The sequence below is a fragment of the Vulpes vulpes genome, chromosome 5 (genome assembly GCF_048418805.1).
Source record: "Vulpes vulpes isolate BD-2025 chromosome 5, VulVul3, whole genome shotgun sequence".
Taxonomy (NCBI): Eukaryota; Metazoa; Chordata; class Mammalia; order Carnivora; family Canidae; genus Vulpes; species Vulpes vulpes.
Genome location: NC_132784.1, coordinates 109,089,288 through 109,104,684, shown reverse-complemented (window position 1 = coordinate 109,104,684; position 15,397 = coordinate 109,089,288).

Below are 15,397 nucleotides of genomic sequence, written 5' to 3'. Positions count from 1 at the left end.
AATCAGATGTTTGACCTTTTTATGGGAGTTGCCCATTATTTATGTCCGCACCCTCTAACTGGTGTTGCCTGGGCATTCCTTATGCTCTGGAGCCCGGCGCGGTACCTAAGCCTGTGTGATCATCCAAGCTTTACGAGGTCTCCCCACCAGCCCACCGCACTTCATTTTTCACGTAGCAAAGGGATCAAGCAAAGCATTCCAGAGGGGAGAGGCGGGGCCCAGGCCTACCCACGCTGTCTCCCCCCCACCCCCCCGGGCTGATAAACTCCCATCATAAATTCTGCTGCGACTCAGGGCTTCGACCTGTTGCTATCAGTACGCTTTTCTCTTGGCAAGACACCAGCCCTGTCCCACGAGAGAAAACCATTCTTTTCAGGGGCCTAGAGGCTTCCCGGGGGCAGGTGAGGGAGTAAGAGAAGCCTCTCCCCAGCCCAGGGTAAATCATCCCAGTTGCTGTTTGCAATCCTCAAGCTAACATCTCATTCTGGCTCTTTCCTGGGTCTCATCAGCGTTTCTGCCAGAGTGGTGCTTTCCAGACTTCCACTCCACCATCCCCCACCGCCCTTCCCAGCTGTTGTCAAAGCAACAGCCTAATTCACTGGGAAGTTCGAAGAGGAGGGATAAGCTAGGAGAAAAATGGACTGAGATAAGAAAAGCGCTCGGCCCTTGTAGCACACATCACCAGAATACCGGGCTATTCCTTCACTCTGGCTCTCAGACCTAGAAGTTTAGAATTCACTCCCTTTGGCTTCAACAGGCCATCGGGTCTGGACCATGAGAGAGAGAGATGCTAGGATCTCGAGGACACTCGTTTGCACATCGTGGACCACCTGTGTGCATTCGTCCAAAGACCTTGACCCAGCTTGACCTGTGGGGTCCTATTTAGTGACCCCACCGCCGTTAGACAAAGAGGCCACCAGAGCCCTTAGGCTGCTATGGCAGAGCACGAAACCTCTGAGCTCCTGGGTTTAATCTCAGCTCTTTCCAATCCCAACCATTTTTCCCAAACAAATCACTTTTTCTGGTCATGTCAGCAACTACTTTTGCATGATTGAATGGATCTGCCATACAGATGAGCCAGCTTGGCGGTGGGGGCTGCCAAAAGAAAAACCCCAATTGATCTGGTGTTTTTCATCTTATTGACAAGAACTTAATTCAGTCAAGCTGCACTTCATCTTGGCAAAGTTTCAAACCTCAGGAGAAGGGGAATCACGATGCCACCTATCGCAACGTGAAAAGTGGGTCTCGAGGCCACGATGATGAGTGTGTCTGTAGCAACTTTCGAAAATAACCCACTTAAATGTGGCAACACAGTGATCCTCAGTCTTTAGAGAGAGTTTATAACATCAAATAGCCATTTGGCTCTTTCTGGATGCCCTCCTCTCCACCACCACCCAGTGCATGGTTTTAGAAAATCTGGTGAAGCTAGAATTTCTTTTAAAATATTTATTTAAAGTTAATTTTAGGTGATTTTACTTTCTGATTTTTTGGGTGAATTTTGCAATACATGTGTGTTCCCTCAGATACTTAGGGTTTCTCCCAAAAAAACAATCAAGGAATCCATTCTCGGTCCCACAGGTCAAAAACTGATCTTACCAATGCTGAAAGGGAAAGGGTTTGTTTGGTTTTTTTGGTTTTTTTTCATAATTCGGGGCTATCTCTAGGGCAACGTACATAAACTGTGAAGACAGGGCTTTGAACCTGTCCTGTGTTCTGCTCTATCCCAGGAACTCCAGCCTCCAACTACTCCTCAGAGAAAGCTGCATGAGAGGACTTCACAGGTTCTCATGGAAAGAGGGGTTAGAGAGAGAAATTCTCCCATTCTTCTAGGACAGAATGTCTTCAGATAATCCTGGCTAACATTATTGAGCAGTTATTATGTACCAGGCACTACTCTAAGTATATTCACAAATTTAATCCTTAAAACAACTTTCTGAAGGTGGTACTATAATTCTCTCCAGATACTTACAGTTAGAAAAGCACAAAGAGATCAAGCAATTTTCCCAGAGTCACACAGCTAATAAGTGGTTGTACCAGGATTCCAGCAAAGGAAATCAAGAGTCCAGAGTTCATGCTCTTAACTTCTATCTCCCAACAGCTCTCAAACCTAAGAATCAACTGGAGGGCTTACTAAAATACAGATTTCTAGGCCACACACCCAGAGTTTCTGATTCAGTGGCTCTGGGTGAGGCCTGAAATCTTCATTTCCAGCACATTCCCCAGGAATGGTCATGATGCTGGACCACACATTGAGAATCGCTGGTTATGCTTTTAGCCCCTAGAGAAAACTCTTGGTAGAACTGTTTTCTTCCCCACGTACTGCTCCAATCCAGAAAACAACAAAAAAAAAAGTTGAAAAGTTCAATGAAAGCATTAGTTATACTGAGTAATTTCATGAGATCAATTGACCAGCCAGTGTTTTGGGTGGCCTTGATGATTTCTCAGACTGTATCATGCTAAGTCATACCTGGGGGGCTTCCAGAAGCAAAACCACAGCCTTCTCTGTGGAGCTTCTCTGGGCCACTGACTGGACGTGCAGAAGATGACCGGAGAGCCTGAACCCGCTTCTCTCTTCTATCTCTACACACTCCTTTGTTGATGACACATTATTCCTAAGCCATGAGTATTACCAAACTGAAATGAATCTCACCTGTTTGTTAAAACTTCCTCCTGTAGAAACCCAGTAGGTTCTGAGTCTTATGGTTTTTGAGAAGGTCATTCCATCATTAGGAAGGAATACAGCATCATGTGGCCCACCATGCACACCATGTTCTCCACAACAGCCCCACCCAAAATAGAACAATGTTTCACAGAGAATGTATTAGAAATACCCTCAAAAGATATTTCGGGTTATAATATTCCACAAACTATGGACCTCACACTCTCCCGTGTTGAGGTAAATGCCTCATCCCCAGTAGGTTTGCAATAAATACTTGAAAATTAAGAACACTTTTAGCAGTTTGGCTCTTCACTTTCTATACTGAAGTATATACATGAAGAACTAAACTGCACTTCTTTCCAAATACCCAATAATTCTGATACTTTTGCCACTGCCCTTCTAACTTTTAGTTTTATATGTTTTAAGTAGGTTCCAAACCCAACATAGGGCTTGAACTCATGACCCTCAGGTTGAGAGTCTCATGCTGTACCGACTGAGCCAGCCAGGCACCCCTTGCCACTGCCCTTCTCTCCAACTTAATTAAGTCACATTTAATTTTCTAATGCTTGAAGACAATTTTCACATCATAATGGTGAAAGTTGTTGCACATTTTCTTTAAAAAAATGAAGTCCAGTTTTTCTTAAAATATCATTCTTAAAAGATTCATTAATCACTCCCATCAAATAATCCACTAATCTTAATCTATGACACTTTCTATTCTGACATTTTTCAATACCATTTATAACATTATGAAAATCACTTAGACCAAATGTCAGAAGGCTGAAATTCTAATCCTGTCCCCGTAACTTAGTAGCTGTGTGGCTCACCTCCTCTCAACTTTGGTTTTCTCATGTGTTAAATGGGAGAAAAGAAAACTCACCATCTAAATACTCTCATGTATTAAGGAAGGAATAAAAAAGCCTTAAGGAACACTTGTTGGAATTTGAAGTGAATTACAATAAATTCATTTGATTGATTATAATTATGATCATGATCCTAACTAATAGTCATTGACTCATACTCCCTCAGAAGTACTGATGCATTTCTGTGGAATAACATTTCTGTGTGTGCTCCCCACCTGTGGCCACTGGGGCCATATGGGAACAGGGACAGTCTCATACCAAGGGCTAGTGAGAAGGGAAGAGTGCTTCAGCACAGCTCAGCCAAGGTTGCTCAGATACAGAGAGTGAATTCAACGAACATGTCTACACCAGTCATTGCCCACCCCACCCCCCCGAGACCCGGTGGATACCATAGCCAGGGTACAAAGAAAACAGGGTTGGAGAATTAGAAGCATAAAGACAAAACCATTGAGTTGACGTGGGAAGACAGGAGATAGTCTGAAGACACTCAAGCAGTGGCAAGCGCATGTCCACAACTCTGCTTTCAATACTGAGGGCAGCCAAGTCCGTTTAAATGGACAGGAGCCAGTCACACAAATACTCTTACTCAGCTTACCTTACAATCAGTGATGTATGCTTGCAAGTCTACCAAGAAATATGGAAGTACTAACAGGCTGGCCCACATTTCAGATTTGAACAGTGTCCCTACCCAGGCCCTCAAATCTCAGGGTGAAGAAGAGATTGAAAGAGATTTGTTACTATGAATAGTTAATGCACTAATGTTTGCAAATGCCTTATTTATACATGTGCTTCTCTTATTTGTATAAATTAGAACAGGGTGGAGAGTTTACCCCTAGGATAACCCCTCTCTCTTGTTCACTGGTATACTAATGGTGTTTCTTGAATTAAAAAGAAAAAAATGGGGTAACACTTGGTGGTCTGGGAAATGCATGCAATCTGAGGGTTGCCCATGAGAGTGTGCCATGCGACATTAGAGCACCTTCAGTATAGGGAGAAATGGTTGAACCACCACTAGAACCAAGCCAGCTGGGTAGCCTCGTGGAGATGACACCAAGAGCTGGCATGGAATCACTGTGGAAGACCTATTATATATTTCAGAGACTCTGGGTAGAGTACCAGTACCCAAGGGCTCTATGCTTAGAATGGCAAAGAGCAGAATCTGGCTAATTATACATGATCTTCCATAACCCCGATCCATCTTGATGCTGATCATAAATCTCTCATCCTGAAAGAGCTCAAATTCATAATTTGGGTTCACTCATTTGGAGTTTTTTTTTTTTTTAAATATGTTTTATTTATTTATTTTATTTTATTTATTTATTTTTATTTATGATAGTCACAGACAGAGAGAGAGAGGCAGAGACACAGGCAGAGGGAGAAGCAGGCTCCATGCACCGGGAGCCCGATGTGGGATTCGATCCTGGGTCTCCAGGATCGCGCCCTGGGCCAAAGGCAGGCGCCAAACCGCTGCGCCACCCAGGGATCCCTGGAGTTTTTTTTTATAACAGTAGTAGTCAGATGCTGATTGCCAGAATATAAAAGTATTTAATCCAATTCTCTTTTTGAATGACTCATTTCCAATTTACGTACTAATAACTTGTGATGGTCAGTCTCCAAGATGGCACCGAGTGATCCCCATCTCCTGCTATGCACACCCTTGTGCAGTCTTTCCCACACTGCATCAGAATTTCTTGGTGTGGTCAATAAAATATGGCATAAGTGATGATGTAGGACTATGCCAGGTCATGAAAGACATTGCTGTTTCTGCCTCGCCCTCTGGGAGAAGCTAGTTGTCATGTGGTGAGGATACTCAGTCTCATAGTAAGTTTCACTAGAAAGGGGACCAAGGCACCAGTTTTCCAGCCATGTGGGTGCGCGATCTTGGAAGCAGGTCACCAGCCCCAGGCAAGCCTTCAGAGGACTGTAGACTCAGCTGACAGCTTGACTACAGTCTTGTGACAGTCCCTGAGCCAGAACCACTTGGCTAATCCATTTCCAGAAACTATATAAAATAATAAATTTTTATTGTTATTACTTTAAGCCATTAAGTTTTGGGATAATTTGCTATGTAGCAATAGAAAACAAATACATGACTGATGTGCTAATAACAAATTACTTTTTATCATTCATTCAAACCAGACACTCAAGGATTTTTATTTTCCAAAACTTTCTTATAAAATTTAATAAAGATGTTGCTAATTCTCTATACATATGCAGTGCAAATGATTTTCAGGTTTTATTGTACATATGTGAATCTGTTTCTTACTTTGACCAGTTGGTAATATTATTTATTTGGGATTAGAGTCTATTCTCCATTGGTGACCCCTCAGAAGTCATCTAAAATCTGGCCTGTTGTAGGTTTGTGTATATTTTATGACAATGTCCAGTGTGCTAGTTGGGACATGACTTAATAAGTTATTTGTGCTTATTTAAAAAGCCACAAAGTCTCATCAAAAGAATTTTGTCATGGCACCTGGGTGGCTCAGTGGTTGAGCATCTGCCTTCGGCTCAGGGCATGGTCCCAGGATTCAGGATCGAGTCCCACATCGGGCTTCCTGCATGGAGCCTGCTTCTCCCTCTGCCTGTATCTCTGCCTCTCTCTGTGTGTCTCTCATGAATAAATAAAATCTTTTTAAACATTCAAAAAAAGAATTTTATCATATCAAAATAATTTCTTTGTCACCCCTGAATTTGGCAATAAGGTTTTATGATACCAAGAAAGAATGGGAGCATGGGTGACCTCTGAGGATTTTTCCCACTCTAATATAGAGCAAAAGATTTCACAATTCTTCTCTAGCAAAAATCAAGAGACAGAAAACCTAAAACCCAATTAATTCTCACCACAGGAAAGGTGTGAACCACAAGCATTGTCAAGAGAAAATTTTTCTGCTTAGTCCAATGCATCATCCTAAAGGACCTCAGACTCCATTTCCTAGGGCGTCATGTGTGTTCTGAGAACATCTGACACAGCAACATCTGGGAATCAACGAAAAAACATATTCCAAAGTCAATATAAGCCCTGTTTACATTGTTGCCATCCTGAATTATATGTTCCCCTTTAATTAGTGCAAATAATCAAAAGCTAGCAATATTTACAAAAGTCTTAGTTATGATTTATTTTCCTCAAGAATTATACCCACCCATTGCAGATTGGGAAATGAAAGAAATCAGACTCTAATCAAGATTGTAGCCTCAAGGCCAAAAACAAAACAAAACAAAAAAAAGAAGGCCATCCAGAGGATATTTCCCAAACCTCCCAGCATGGGTTTTTCCCCCTCAAATACTTCTAGTGCGCTTTATTTTCTGATAAGAATTTCTTTACTTTTCATTCTTCTACCTCCAGAAAGCCATCCTGATACCTAGACTGTGAAGTTCCCCTCCTCTAAGCGCTCCCTCCATACAACAAACATTTTAAAGGCTCTGTTCCTGTTTAACTAGTTTTAAGCCCCTAGTGCCTAGCAGAGCCTGACACATAGTAGGAGCAAATAATATGTATTGACTAAAATGCATATTGAACCCATGATTTTTTAAAATATTTTATTTATTTTAAAAGGAGAGCACAAGTGTGTGTGCATGTGAGTGGGGGGAGGAGCTGAGGGAGAGGATCTTCAAGTAGACTCTGTGCTGAGCACAGACCTCCCTGAGGGGCTTCACCCCACAACCCATGAGATCATGACCCAAGCTGAGCCAAGAGTTGAATGCTCAACCAACTGAGCCACCCAGGCACCCCATGGACCCATGATTTTCATATAACATTTTACTCTTCCTCATATTGTGTTTATAAGACAATTTCTTTTTAGTCATTTTTTTCTCTGCCAACCTTCCTTTATAGCTCTCATTCTGAAAGCCTACATTTTGCTAGGTTTCTATCAAGGCAAAAAACAGGACAAAAATCTCCACATGTTCACCTGGACTGTAAGACTATTATAATTAAAAAAAAAAAAAACTACCATGCAACTTTACATCCCCTATGATGGCTATAAGCAAAAACAGAAAATAACAAAGGTTAGTAAAGATGCAGAGAAATTAGAACCCAGTGCACATATAAAATGGCTCAGCCAGTGTGGGAAATCAATTTGGTGATTCCTCAAAAAATTAAACACAAAAGTACATGACCCAACAAATCCACTCCTACTTACATACCCAAAAACACCAAAAACATGTTGTTCAAACAAAACCTTGTACACAAGTTTTCATAGTAGCACTGTTCACAATAGCCAAAAGGTGGGAATAACCAAAATATCCATTAGCTAATGAATGAATTGATAACATGTGGTATTTCAATGCAATAGAATGTTATTTGGCCATAAAAAGGAATGAAGTTGTGATATATTCCATAGCGTGGAGAAGCCTTGAAAATGGTTTGCTAAGAGACAGAAGCCAGTAACAAAAGATCACATATCACATAATTTGATTTATATGAAATGTCTAGAACAGGCAAATCTATAGCAAAAGGAAGTAGATTAGTGGAGGGGTGCCTGGGTGGCTCAGTCAATTCAGCATCTGATTCACGATTTTGGTTAGGTCATGATTTTGGGTTCCTGAAATTGAGCCCTGTATAGGGTTCCATGTTCAACACAGAGTCAACTTGTCCCTCTCCCTCTGCTCCTCACCCCCTCCCAAAATAAATAAATAAAATATTTGAAAAAGCAAATAAAGTAGACTAGTGGTTACTTAGGACTGGGCAAAGATGAGACGATAGATGGATGGTTAAAGGGTAAGGGGCTTCTCTTTGTGTTGATGAAAATGTTCTAAAATTGACTGTCGGTAGTTGCACATTTTCAGTGAATATAGTAAAAACCATTAAATTGCACAATAAATAAGTGGATTGTATGGCATGTGATTATAACTCAATAAAGTTACTCATAAAAAAACTCTACCAGGTGGCATAAGGAAATTCACTGAGGTGTTGGAATTATTCTATGTTCTGTTTGTGGTGGTAGCAAGACTCTGTGCATGTATTAAAGTCCATAGAACTTTATAATCCAAAACGGTGAATTGAAATACACTATAAATTTAAAGCTACCATAGGCTTAGTTGGAATTATGAGCTGGGATCCATGGTCAGCTTGAGTTGAGGCTGGTTTATCTAATTAAAAAGTCCTGTATGTATGCAGAGAACACTCAAAGAGCCAAGTCTGAACCTAGTTCGTGAGGCTACACTCTGCAGCTGAAATCCAGACCATACGAAATCACTTCAGAGAGATCATCACCCATGTAGTCTTGTCTACACTTCATGCTTCAAGTAGAGTTGTTGATTCAGTGGTCCAAGTTTTCCTGTCAGGTCCCAGAAGCCCCTAGTGATTCTTTGAATTCTCCATTTCACATGTACCAGGTAAAGAATTTGGTCCCAAAGTGGAGGAGGACAGGTGGTGAAGGAATGAAACCAGGTCACCGTTAAAATCCTATGACCCTCTCATGGGTACTAGAGAAGGCTGGTACACTAACCATCGAAATACCTGCTGAGCCCTTGCAGTCAGTCCCCTTGCAGCTAGCTCCAGTCCTCAGAGATTGTGACTGAAGAGCGACACACTCTATGATAGGGAACACGTGCATGCACCCGAATGTACCATGCTGCACAGCATCAACAGGCATGAAGCCCCTTGAGAAGGGACCACCTGTATCAGTTGGGATTAGATGCAACTGTATATAATGGAAAACCCCCAAATAGCTGAGGTTTAAACACCAAAAAAGTTACTCTGCCATATACAAGAGGTCTTTGGGGGAGGCAATCTATGATTGAAATGAAATCAAACAGGGAATGAAGGGTGAGTAGATGACCTGAGGGGTCAGCCAAGCCAGCCCTGTATCTTCTGGGCTACCCTGCACTGGCCCTGGAAGGAGCCCATTAGATGTTGTTGATTTGATCTGATCAGCAGCAGCCAGGCAGTCTGATCTAGAAGCGACTTTGCTTTCTGCCTGCATAAGCAGGCAATTCTTTAGTCTGGCCCACGGCACAGGGGCTAAGCAAATAGGGCATGGTTTTTCCAGTCTTTGTGAATTAGGAATTGGTCAAAAACATTGATATTTTCTCTTGGAAACCACAGCTCTATGTGAAAATGAAAGGAAGTTATTCCAATTTTCTAAACCACCCAGGCTTCTCAGTTAGGTTAGAGATGAAAACTCACTGTGTTATTCTGTCCTCAGACTCACCCCGTGATTCTCCCACACACAGATCGATGGAAAGTAGTCACATCTGAAGGAGTATGGGGTCGAGGGCAGGTACTTGATGTCCTCTAGCGATGCCACTGAGAATGTGCCCATTCTCTTAATGCGGAGGCCCTGCATTCACATCCATCCCCTCTGGAAAAGACAGACTCATAGACCACTCTTGTCCAATCCTTGGACAAGATTTGTAAAAACCCCTTGCCTATTGGGAAGGGAAATGAGATGCAAAGTGAGTGCCTTGCCTAATCCTGAAGGCAGAGCTTTTAATCTGGGTCCCAATGCTCAGTCCACTGCTCAAAACAACAAACCCAAACTATTATTGAAAAAGGGAAAAAAACGAACAACAAAAAACAACCTCTACTACTGAGAACCAAAGGTTTGAGATTCAGAAACGTTTTTACATTGATTTGGTTATCCAGATCAGAGTTTGATTCTTGATTTTTATCTTGCTTTGGTCTCTATGAAGTCATCAGTTTAATCCAATCATTATTCATTGAAAGCTTACCCAGTGATCAGCAATGTTATGAGGGGGGTACAGAAGGACCACAAGATATGACCTTATGTTACTGTACTGATAGGATATAGGACCATGAATTAATGAGATTAATTTTTTTTAAAGATTTTATTTATTTTTTTGACAGAGAGTACGCACAAACAGTGGGAGCAGCAGGCAGCGGGAGAGGAGAAGCAGGCTCCCCACTGAACAAGGAGCCCAATGTGGGACTCAGTCCCAGGACCCTGGGATCATGACCTGAGCAGAAGGCAGATGCCCAACTAACTGAGCCACCCAGGTGCCCAAATGAGGTTAATTTTTAAACAAATGCACCAAAGACTATATACGTTCATGTGAGCAGTACCTCACATTAGGAAGGACACAGCCCAACAATGGTGTCAGTTGCTCAAAATATTTTTAGAATCCCTATTTAGGAATTCTTTTCAATAGATGAACCAAATTATACTTGGTCTTTTTGCTTTGAAAATGGAATTTATCTTTCAAGGCAAACCAAAGTCATTCAGAACCAGGTCTGGTAAAACAGGTGGGTGATCAGTTTAAGGTTCGTGGTGACATTCTATCAGCCCAGGGTGGCCCTCCCCCAGACCTCTTTTTCCATAATAGAATAATCTTTGTGTGTTTAGGCCAGTGGTTCTCACACTTCAACATACATCAGAATCACATGGAGATGGCTGGGTCCAATTTCTGATTCTTCAAGTATGAGTGATGCCAAAGAATCTGCATTTCTAATAAGCTCTCAAGCAATGCTGATGTTGCTGGTCCAGGAACCACACTTTGAGAACCACTGCTTTAAGACAGGTATTTTATCTTTCCTTTAAACATAGCTGCACTTAATTTTACCGGCTATAAATTATTATTGCTCTCAGAGAATTGCTTTACTACCTCTCATACTTAGCTCTGGACACTTCATGGCCTTGCACATTCCAGGTATGCAACTGGACACGTGCCCATGGTCCCTACAAAAAATGTATCACTTTTCACCCACCCAGAGACACAGAGAACAGAGCTAACATCTGTGATGGAAAGGGCTCATGGACATGTCAGTGATTAGAATTTGAGCCTTGCCTAGCACCCAGGCAAGTCACAGAGGGTTAGGGATGGAACGTCCCTGGAAGGGACGTTGATCATCATCTAGTCTAACTATCCCCACTCTTATTTGACAGCTGAGTTAACCAGCTTACCCAATAAGTTCACCCAATTGAACCCAAGTGCAAGGTCACCTAGTAAGTTACAGGACAGTTGCACAGGATCCGTGAGGAAGTCTCAGTGTCACCTTCTGTCTACAGAGAACGGGATCATGAGCTCACGGAATCAGTACCAAATGCAACATGGGGTAGGTCTAATATTGTATGTACATCCCCCAAAGAACAGATAGTGCAAATCGGACTGCATATTTCTATCCCTTCCATCCTATAATAACTGTGATGGGAAACATCACTATTTGCCCCCCCTCCCCATGTGGTGAAATATTCCTCATACTCAAGACATAACTGTTGGCTCCATCTCCAACAATAAGCCCTCATTTCTAGGAGATGACAGGGGGAAGTGAAGCAAAGGTCAGCTAGAAGGCACATCCTCCTAGAGTGCACTTCTTTGGTGTAAACATTTGCTATTCATAGCGAATGTCCACATGCCAGCAGAGAAACGGTCAAGAAACCACAAAGAGTTGACTTGGCTGACCCCCAATGATGTTCTAAGCTTCAGCGCAGTGTCAACATCTGGTCTCAACCTCTTTTCAATCTGGTACCAATTGATGGGATGGCACTGATGCTTTAGAAGCCACATGCGAGGAATAGGCTGCTGGGGAGGGGGAGTGTGAGGAGGGGGGAGTCTTCACAGTGGGGAGAAAGGCTGGAAAGTTCAGGGAAGACAGAACCTGGGGAAGCCTGATTTCTGCTTTATTGTCTGCCCACTCTGGAACTGGCTTCTTATGATGATGGATCAGGCCCTCAAACCACAGCCATATGGCCCCCAGAATCCCCATTGCATTTGCTCAGGCTCACAGTACCCACCCCGTCTGTGCCCCTGAAACAATACACAGCCCCTAAGGAAGAACTACTAACATCCCCTCCCTTTTTCCGCCAAGAGATTTGTTCCTTTCTGCCTCCCCCGACACTCACCTAAAACCTGCTGGAGCCTCACCTTCTCTAGAAAACCATCTCTGACTCCCTTACCTACCTGCCTCCAGGAAACTTTTAGGTGTAATTCCTTAGAGCAGATTGAGTGCATTCTCTAACATGAGCATTTTATCCTGTTTTTAGTGATCAAAAGCAGGTGCTTTATTTCCTTGGCCAGCTTTTGCTCATGTTGTTCTCATCACTTCCCCAGTTCTTCTAAATCCTCCTCTTCCCCATGGGGCACTAACTGTTTAAGGCACCAAGAAGACAGGTCAGTACTCCTGAACTGGCCCCCACATGTTAGGGCTGAGCCACTCCCAGAGTGCTGCTAACAGTTTGGGAAAGCTTGAAAAGATAGGTCTGGGAAAGGTCTGGAGATGTGTCTTCAAGAACCCACAAGGGCAGGTGTGCATGGTTGCTATGGTTACCAGGCCTTGACCCTCTAGCCACCTCCTCCCAACAAGACAACCCTCTGTGAAGCACGAAGACACTCAGGTGCTCAAATTCAATTCGCCCCAAGAGCTGGGAGAGTGGTGACAGTCATATCAGCCAGCTTGTCACACCGTCCTGGCATAGTTAGAGGTCACCAGGGCTGTGAGGAGAACACACGTGGAAAGCCACCTGATGAATACCTGTTAAGATTAAAATGAAATTAAACAGCCAAGTCAAAGCCCAATGTTCCCTGCACGCTCTGAGTTTCGTTCTGTTTTGCTTTGTCTCTGTTTCTCTTGAACCAGAACTAGCGTCACATCTGTCCGTGTGGCTCTTCTGTGCCTGGGCAGCCAAGGCCCTGGATGCAAAGAGGGTTGGGAGCAGCAGGGAAGTGAGTGAGCTCAGACTCCCATCAGGACAGTCCCCTCTTTCTACCTGAGCCTCAAACTATGGTTTTCCAGGCTCCAGATGGTGATGATGATTGTTACAAAGCAAGCATTATCCCTGTTAATGAGGATAATAAAACGGAACAATTCATGACCACCAACATATGGAGCACCAAACAAAACACAGATTTACCCCGCATTACCAGGAAATGAAGTTTTCCACATCAGTGAATTTTCTGGAAAATTAGGGCTTACCTCTTTAGCTTCCATATTTTTTCTGAAGATATTAACCATTTGGGATGGAAATATGTGTCAAATATGAAGTACCCTTTCCTCTCTTGCTACACTTTTTTTTTTTTTTTTACATTTTTACATTTTTCCTTTTTTTTTTTCTGGACATCCCATTATGAACATGCAGTGATGCCTGGGGGGAGAGAGGTGTCTCCATGTGTAATGTATTTGGGTCTTTACTGGGACAGCCCACTTGGCCTTGGCTTAAAACCAGCTATATGCAGGACTTGTTGCCTTTGACAGAAGGCACCCTAAGTGAGAACCAGGGCTTTCTATCCTTACCCGGGTGTCCCCTACAGCCCTGCCATACAAAAGGGGGGTTCCCAAAATAGCAAATCAGCACCCGGGTGGTTCTCAGAAATGCAGACTCTCTGGCCCCATCCCCGACCTGCTGAATGAATTAGATTCTGAATTTTAATAAGATCTTCAGATGATTCACATGCACATTAAAAGTAGAGAATTATTATCCTCCAGCTGTGCTTGCCAGCTTGTCCTCGGCCGGTTACATCACCATCACCTGAGGATGCCTCTCAGCATCACAGGACATGGGGCCCTGGTTAGACCCCAGAACCAGAATTTCCCAGGAGTGAAACCCAGAAATCTATTTTTCTCATACTTAGGGATGATTCTGATGTGCACCAATACGGAGTACCCCTCTCTAGATTCTGCTCTCAGGAGGTGCTCAAATTGTTTTCCATTTTAACGCCAGTTCTTCATTTCAACATTTACTAACAAACCAAACCCACAAACTTTTGCAAAGCATGAGGACTTTCAACCAAACCTCCTGACGAAGGCATTTCTGCAGCTCCTCCACCATTTCTTGAGGCTTGGGGAACTTGAGTTTGCATGGGGGGCCGCTTCTCCAGCCCAGAGCTGCGCACCAATGCCCAGCTTCCCAGGGTGATAGACTTGGGGCTTCTGCAGACATGTCCATGGGGACAAAATTCAAATGCCCGTAGCCTCCTCAGTGCCCCTGAGCTTCTCCTGCTGCTCCTGGCATCTGAAGCCTGCAGGAAATGCAGCCACCCACTGCCAGAACAGGCAGTGGACACCCCACCCTGCACTCCAGACCACAACCCAGATACCCCGCTCCCTGGGTGCTGAAACCACTCCCCCTGGCACACATGTGGTCTTTATTAGTCTTCATTAAATTGAATGGGATTCTTGTCTGTTTCCTGGGATCCTGTCTCTTCCTGCACCAGCAAGCTGCCAGGTGTTGGTCCTTTTTGTCTAAGCAGATACAATCCCATTTCTAATTTTCTGACACAGTGGTTAAGGTTTCTGGATTTACTGAGTGAAAGAAGCCAGGCACAAGAGGATCCCTGGGTGGCTCAGCGGTTTAGCGCCCGCCTTTGGGCCAGGGCGTGATTCTGGAGTCCCAGGATCAAGTCCTTCGTCCGGCTCCTGGCATGGAGCCTGCTTCTCCCTCTGCCTGTGCCTCTCATGAATATATAAATTAAAAAAAAAGAGGCCAGGCACAAAAGGCCACATAGTGTATGATTGCATTTGCATGAAATGCCCTGAAAAGACAAATCCATAGAGACAGTAAATTTGTGGTGGCCAGGAGCTGGAGGAATGGGGAATGAGGAGCCACTGCTAGCAGGTAGCAAATTTCTCTTTGGGGGGTGATGAAAATAAAATATGGAATTAGATAGTGGTGATGATTGTATAATCTTTGTGATTATAATAAAAACCACTGATTGTACCCTTTAAAACATGGAGATGTGAATTGTATCTCAATTTTTAGAAAGATCTTGGGCTTTGGAATTAGACTATTTGAGTTCAAATCCGGCCCCTGCCACAACCCAGCTGTGTTACCTTGGAAAAGCTAATTAACCTCTTTGGGACCCAGCTGCATAGTCTATAAAGAGGATGACAAAAGTACTTCTATCATAGGTTTGCCATGAGATCTAAATAAGATCATCTTTGTGATATGCCTGGTATGTTATAACTGCCAATAAATCTTCA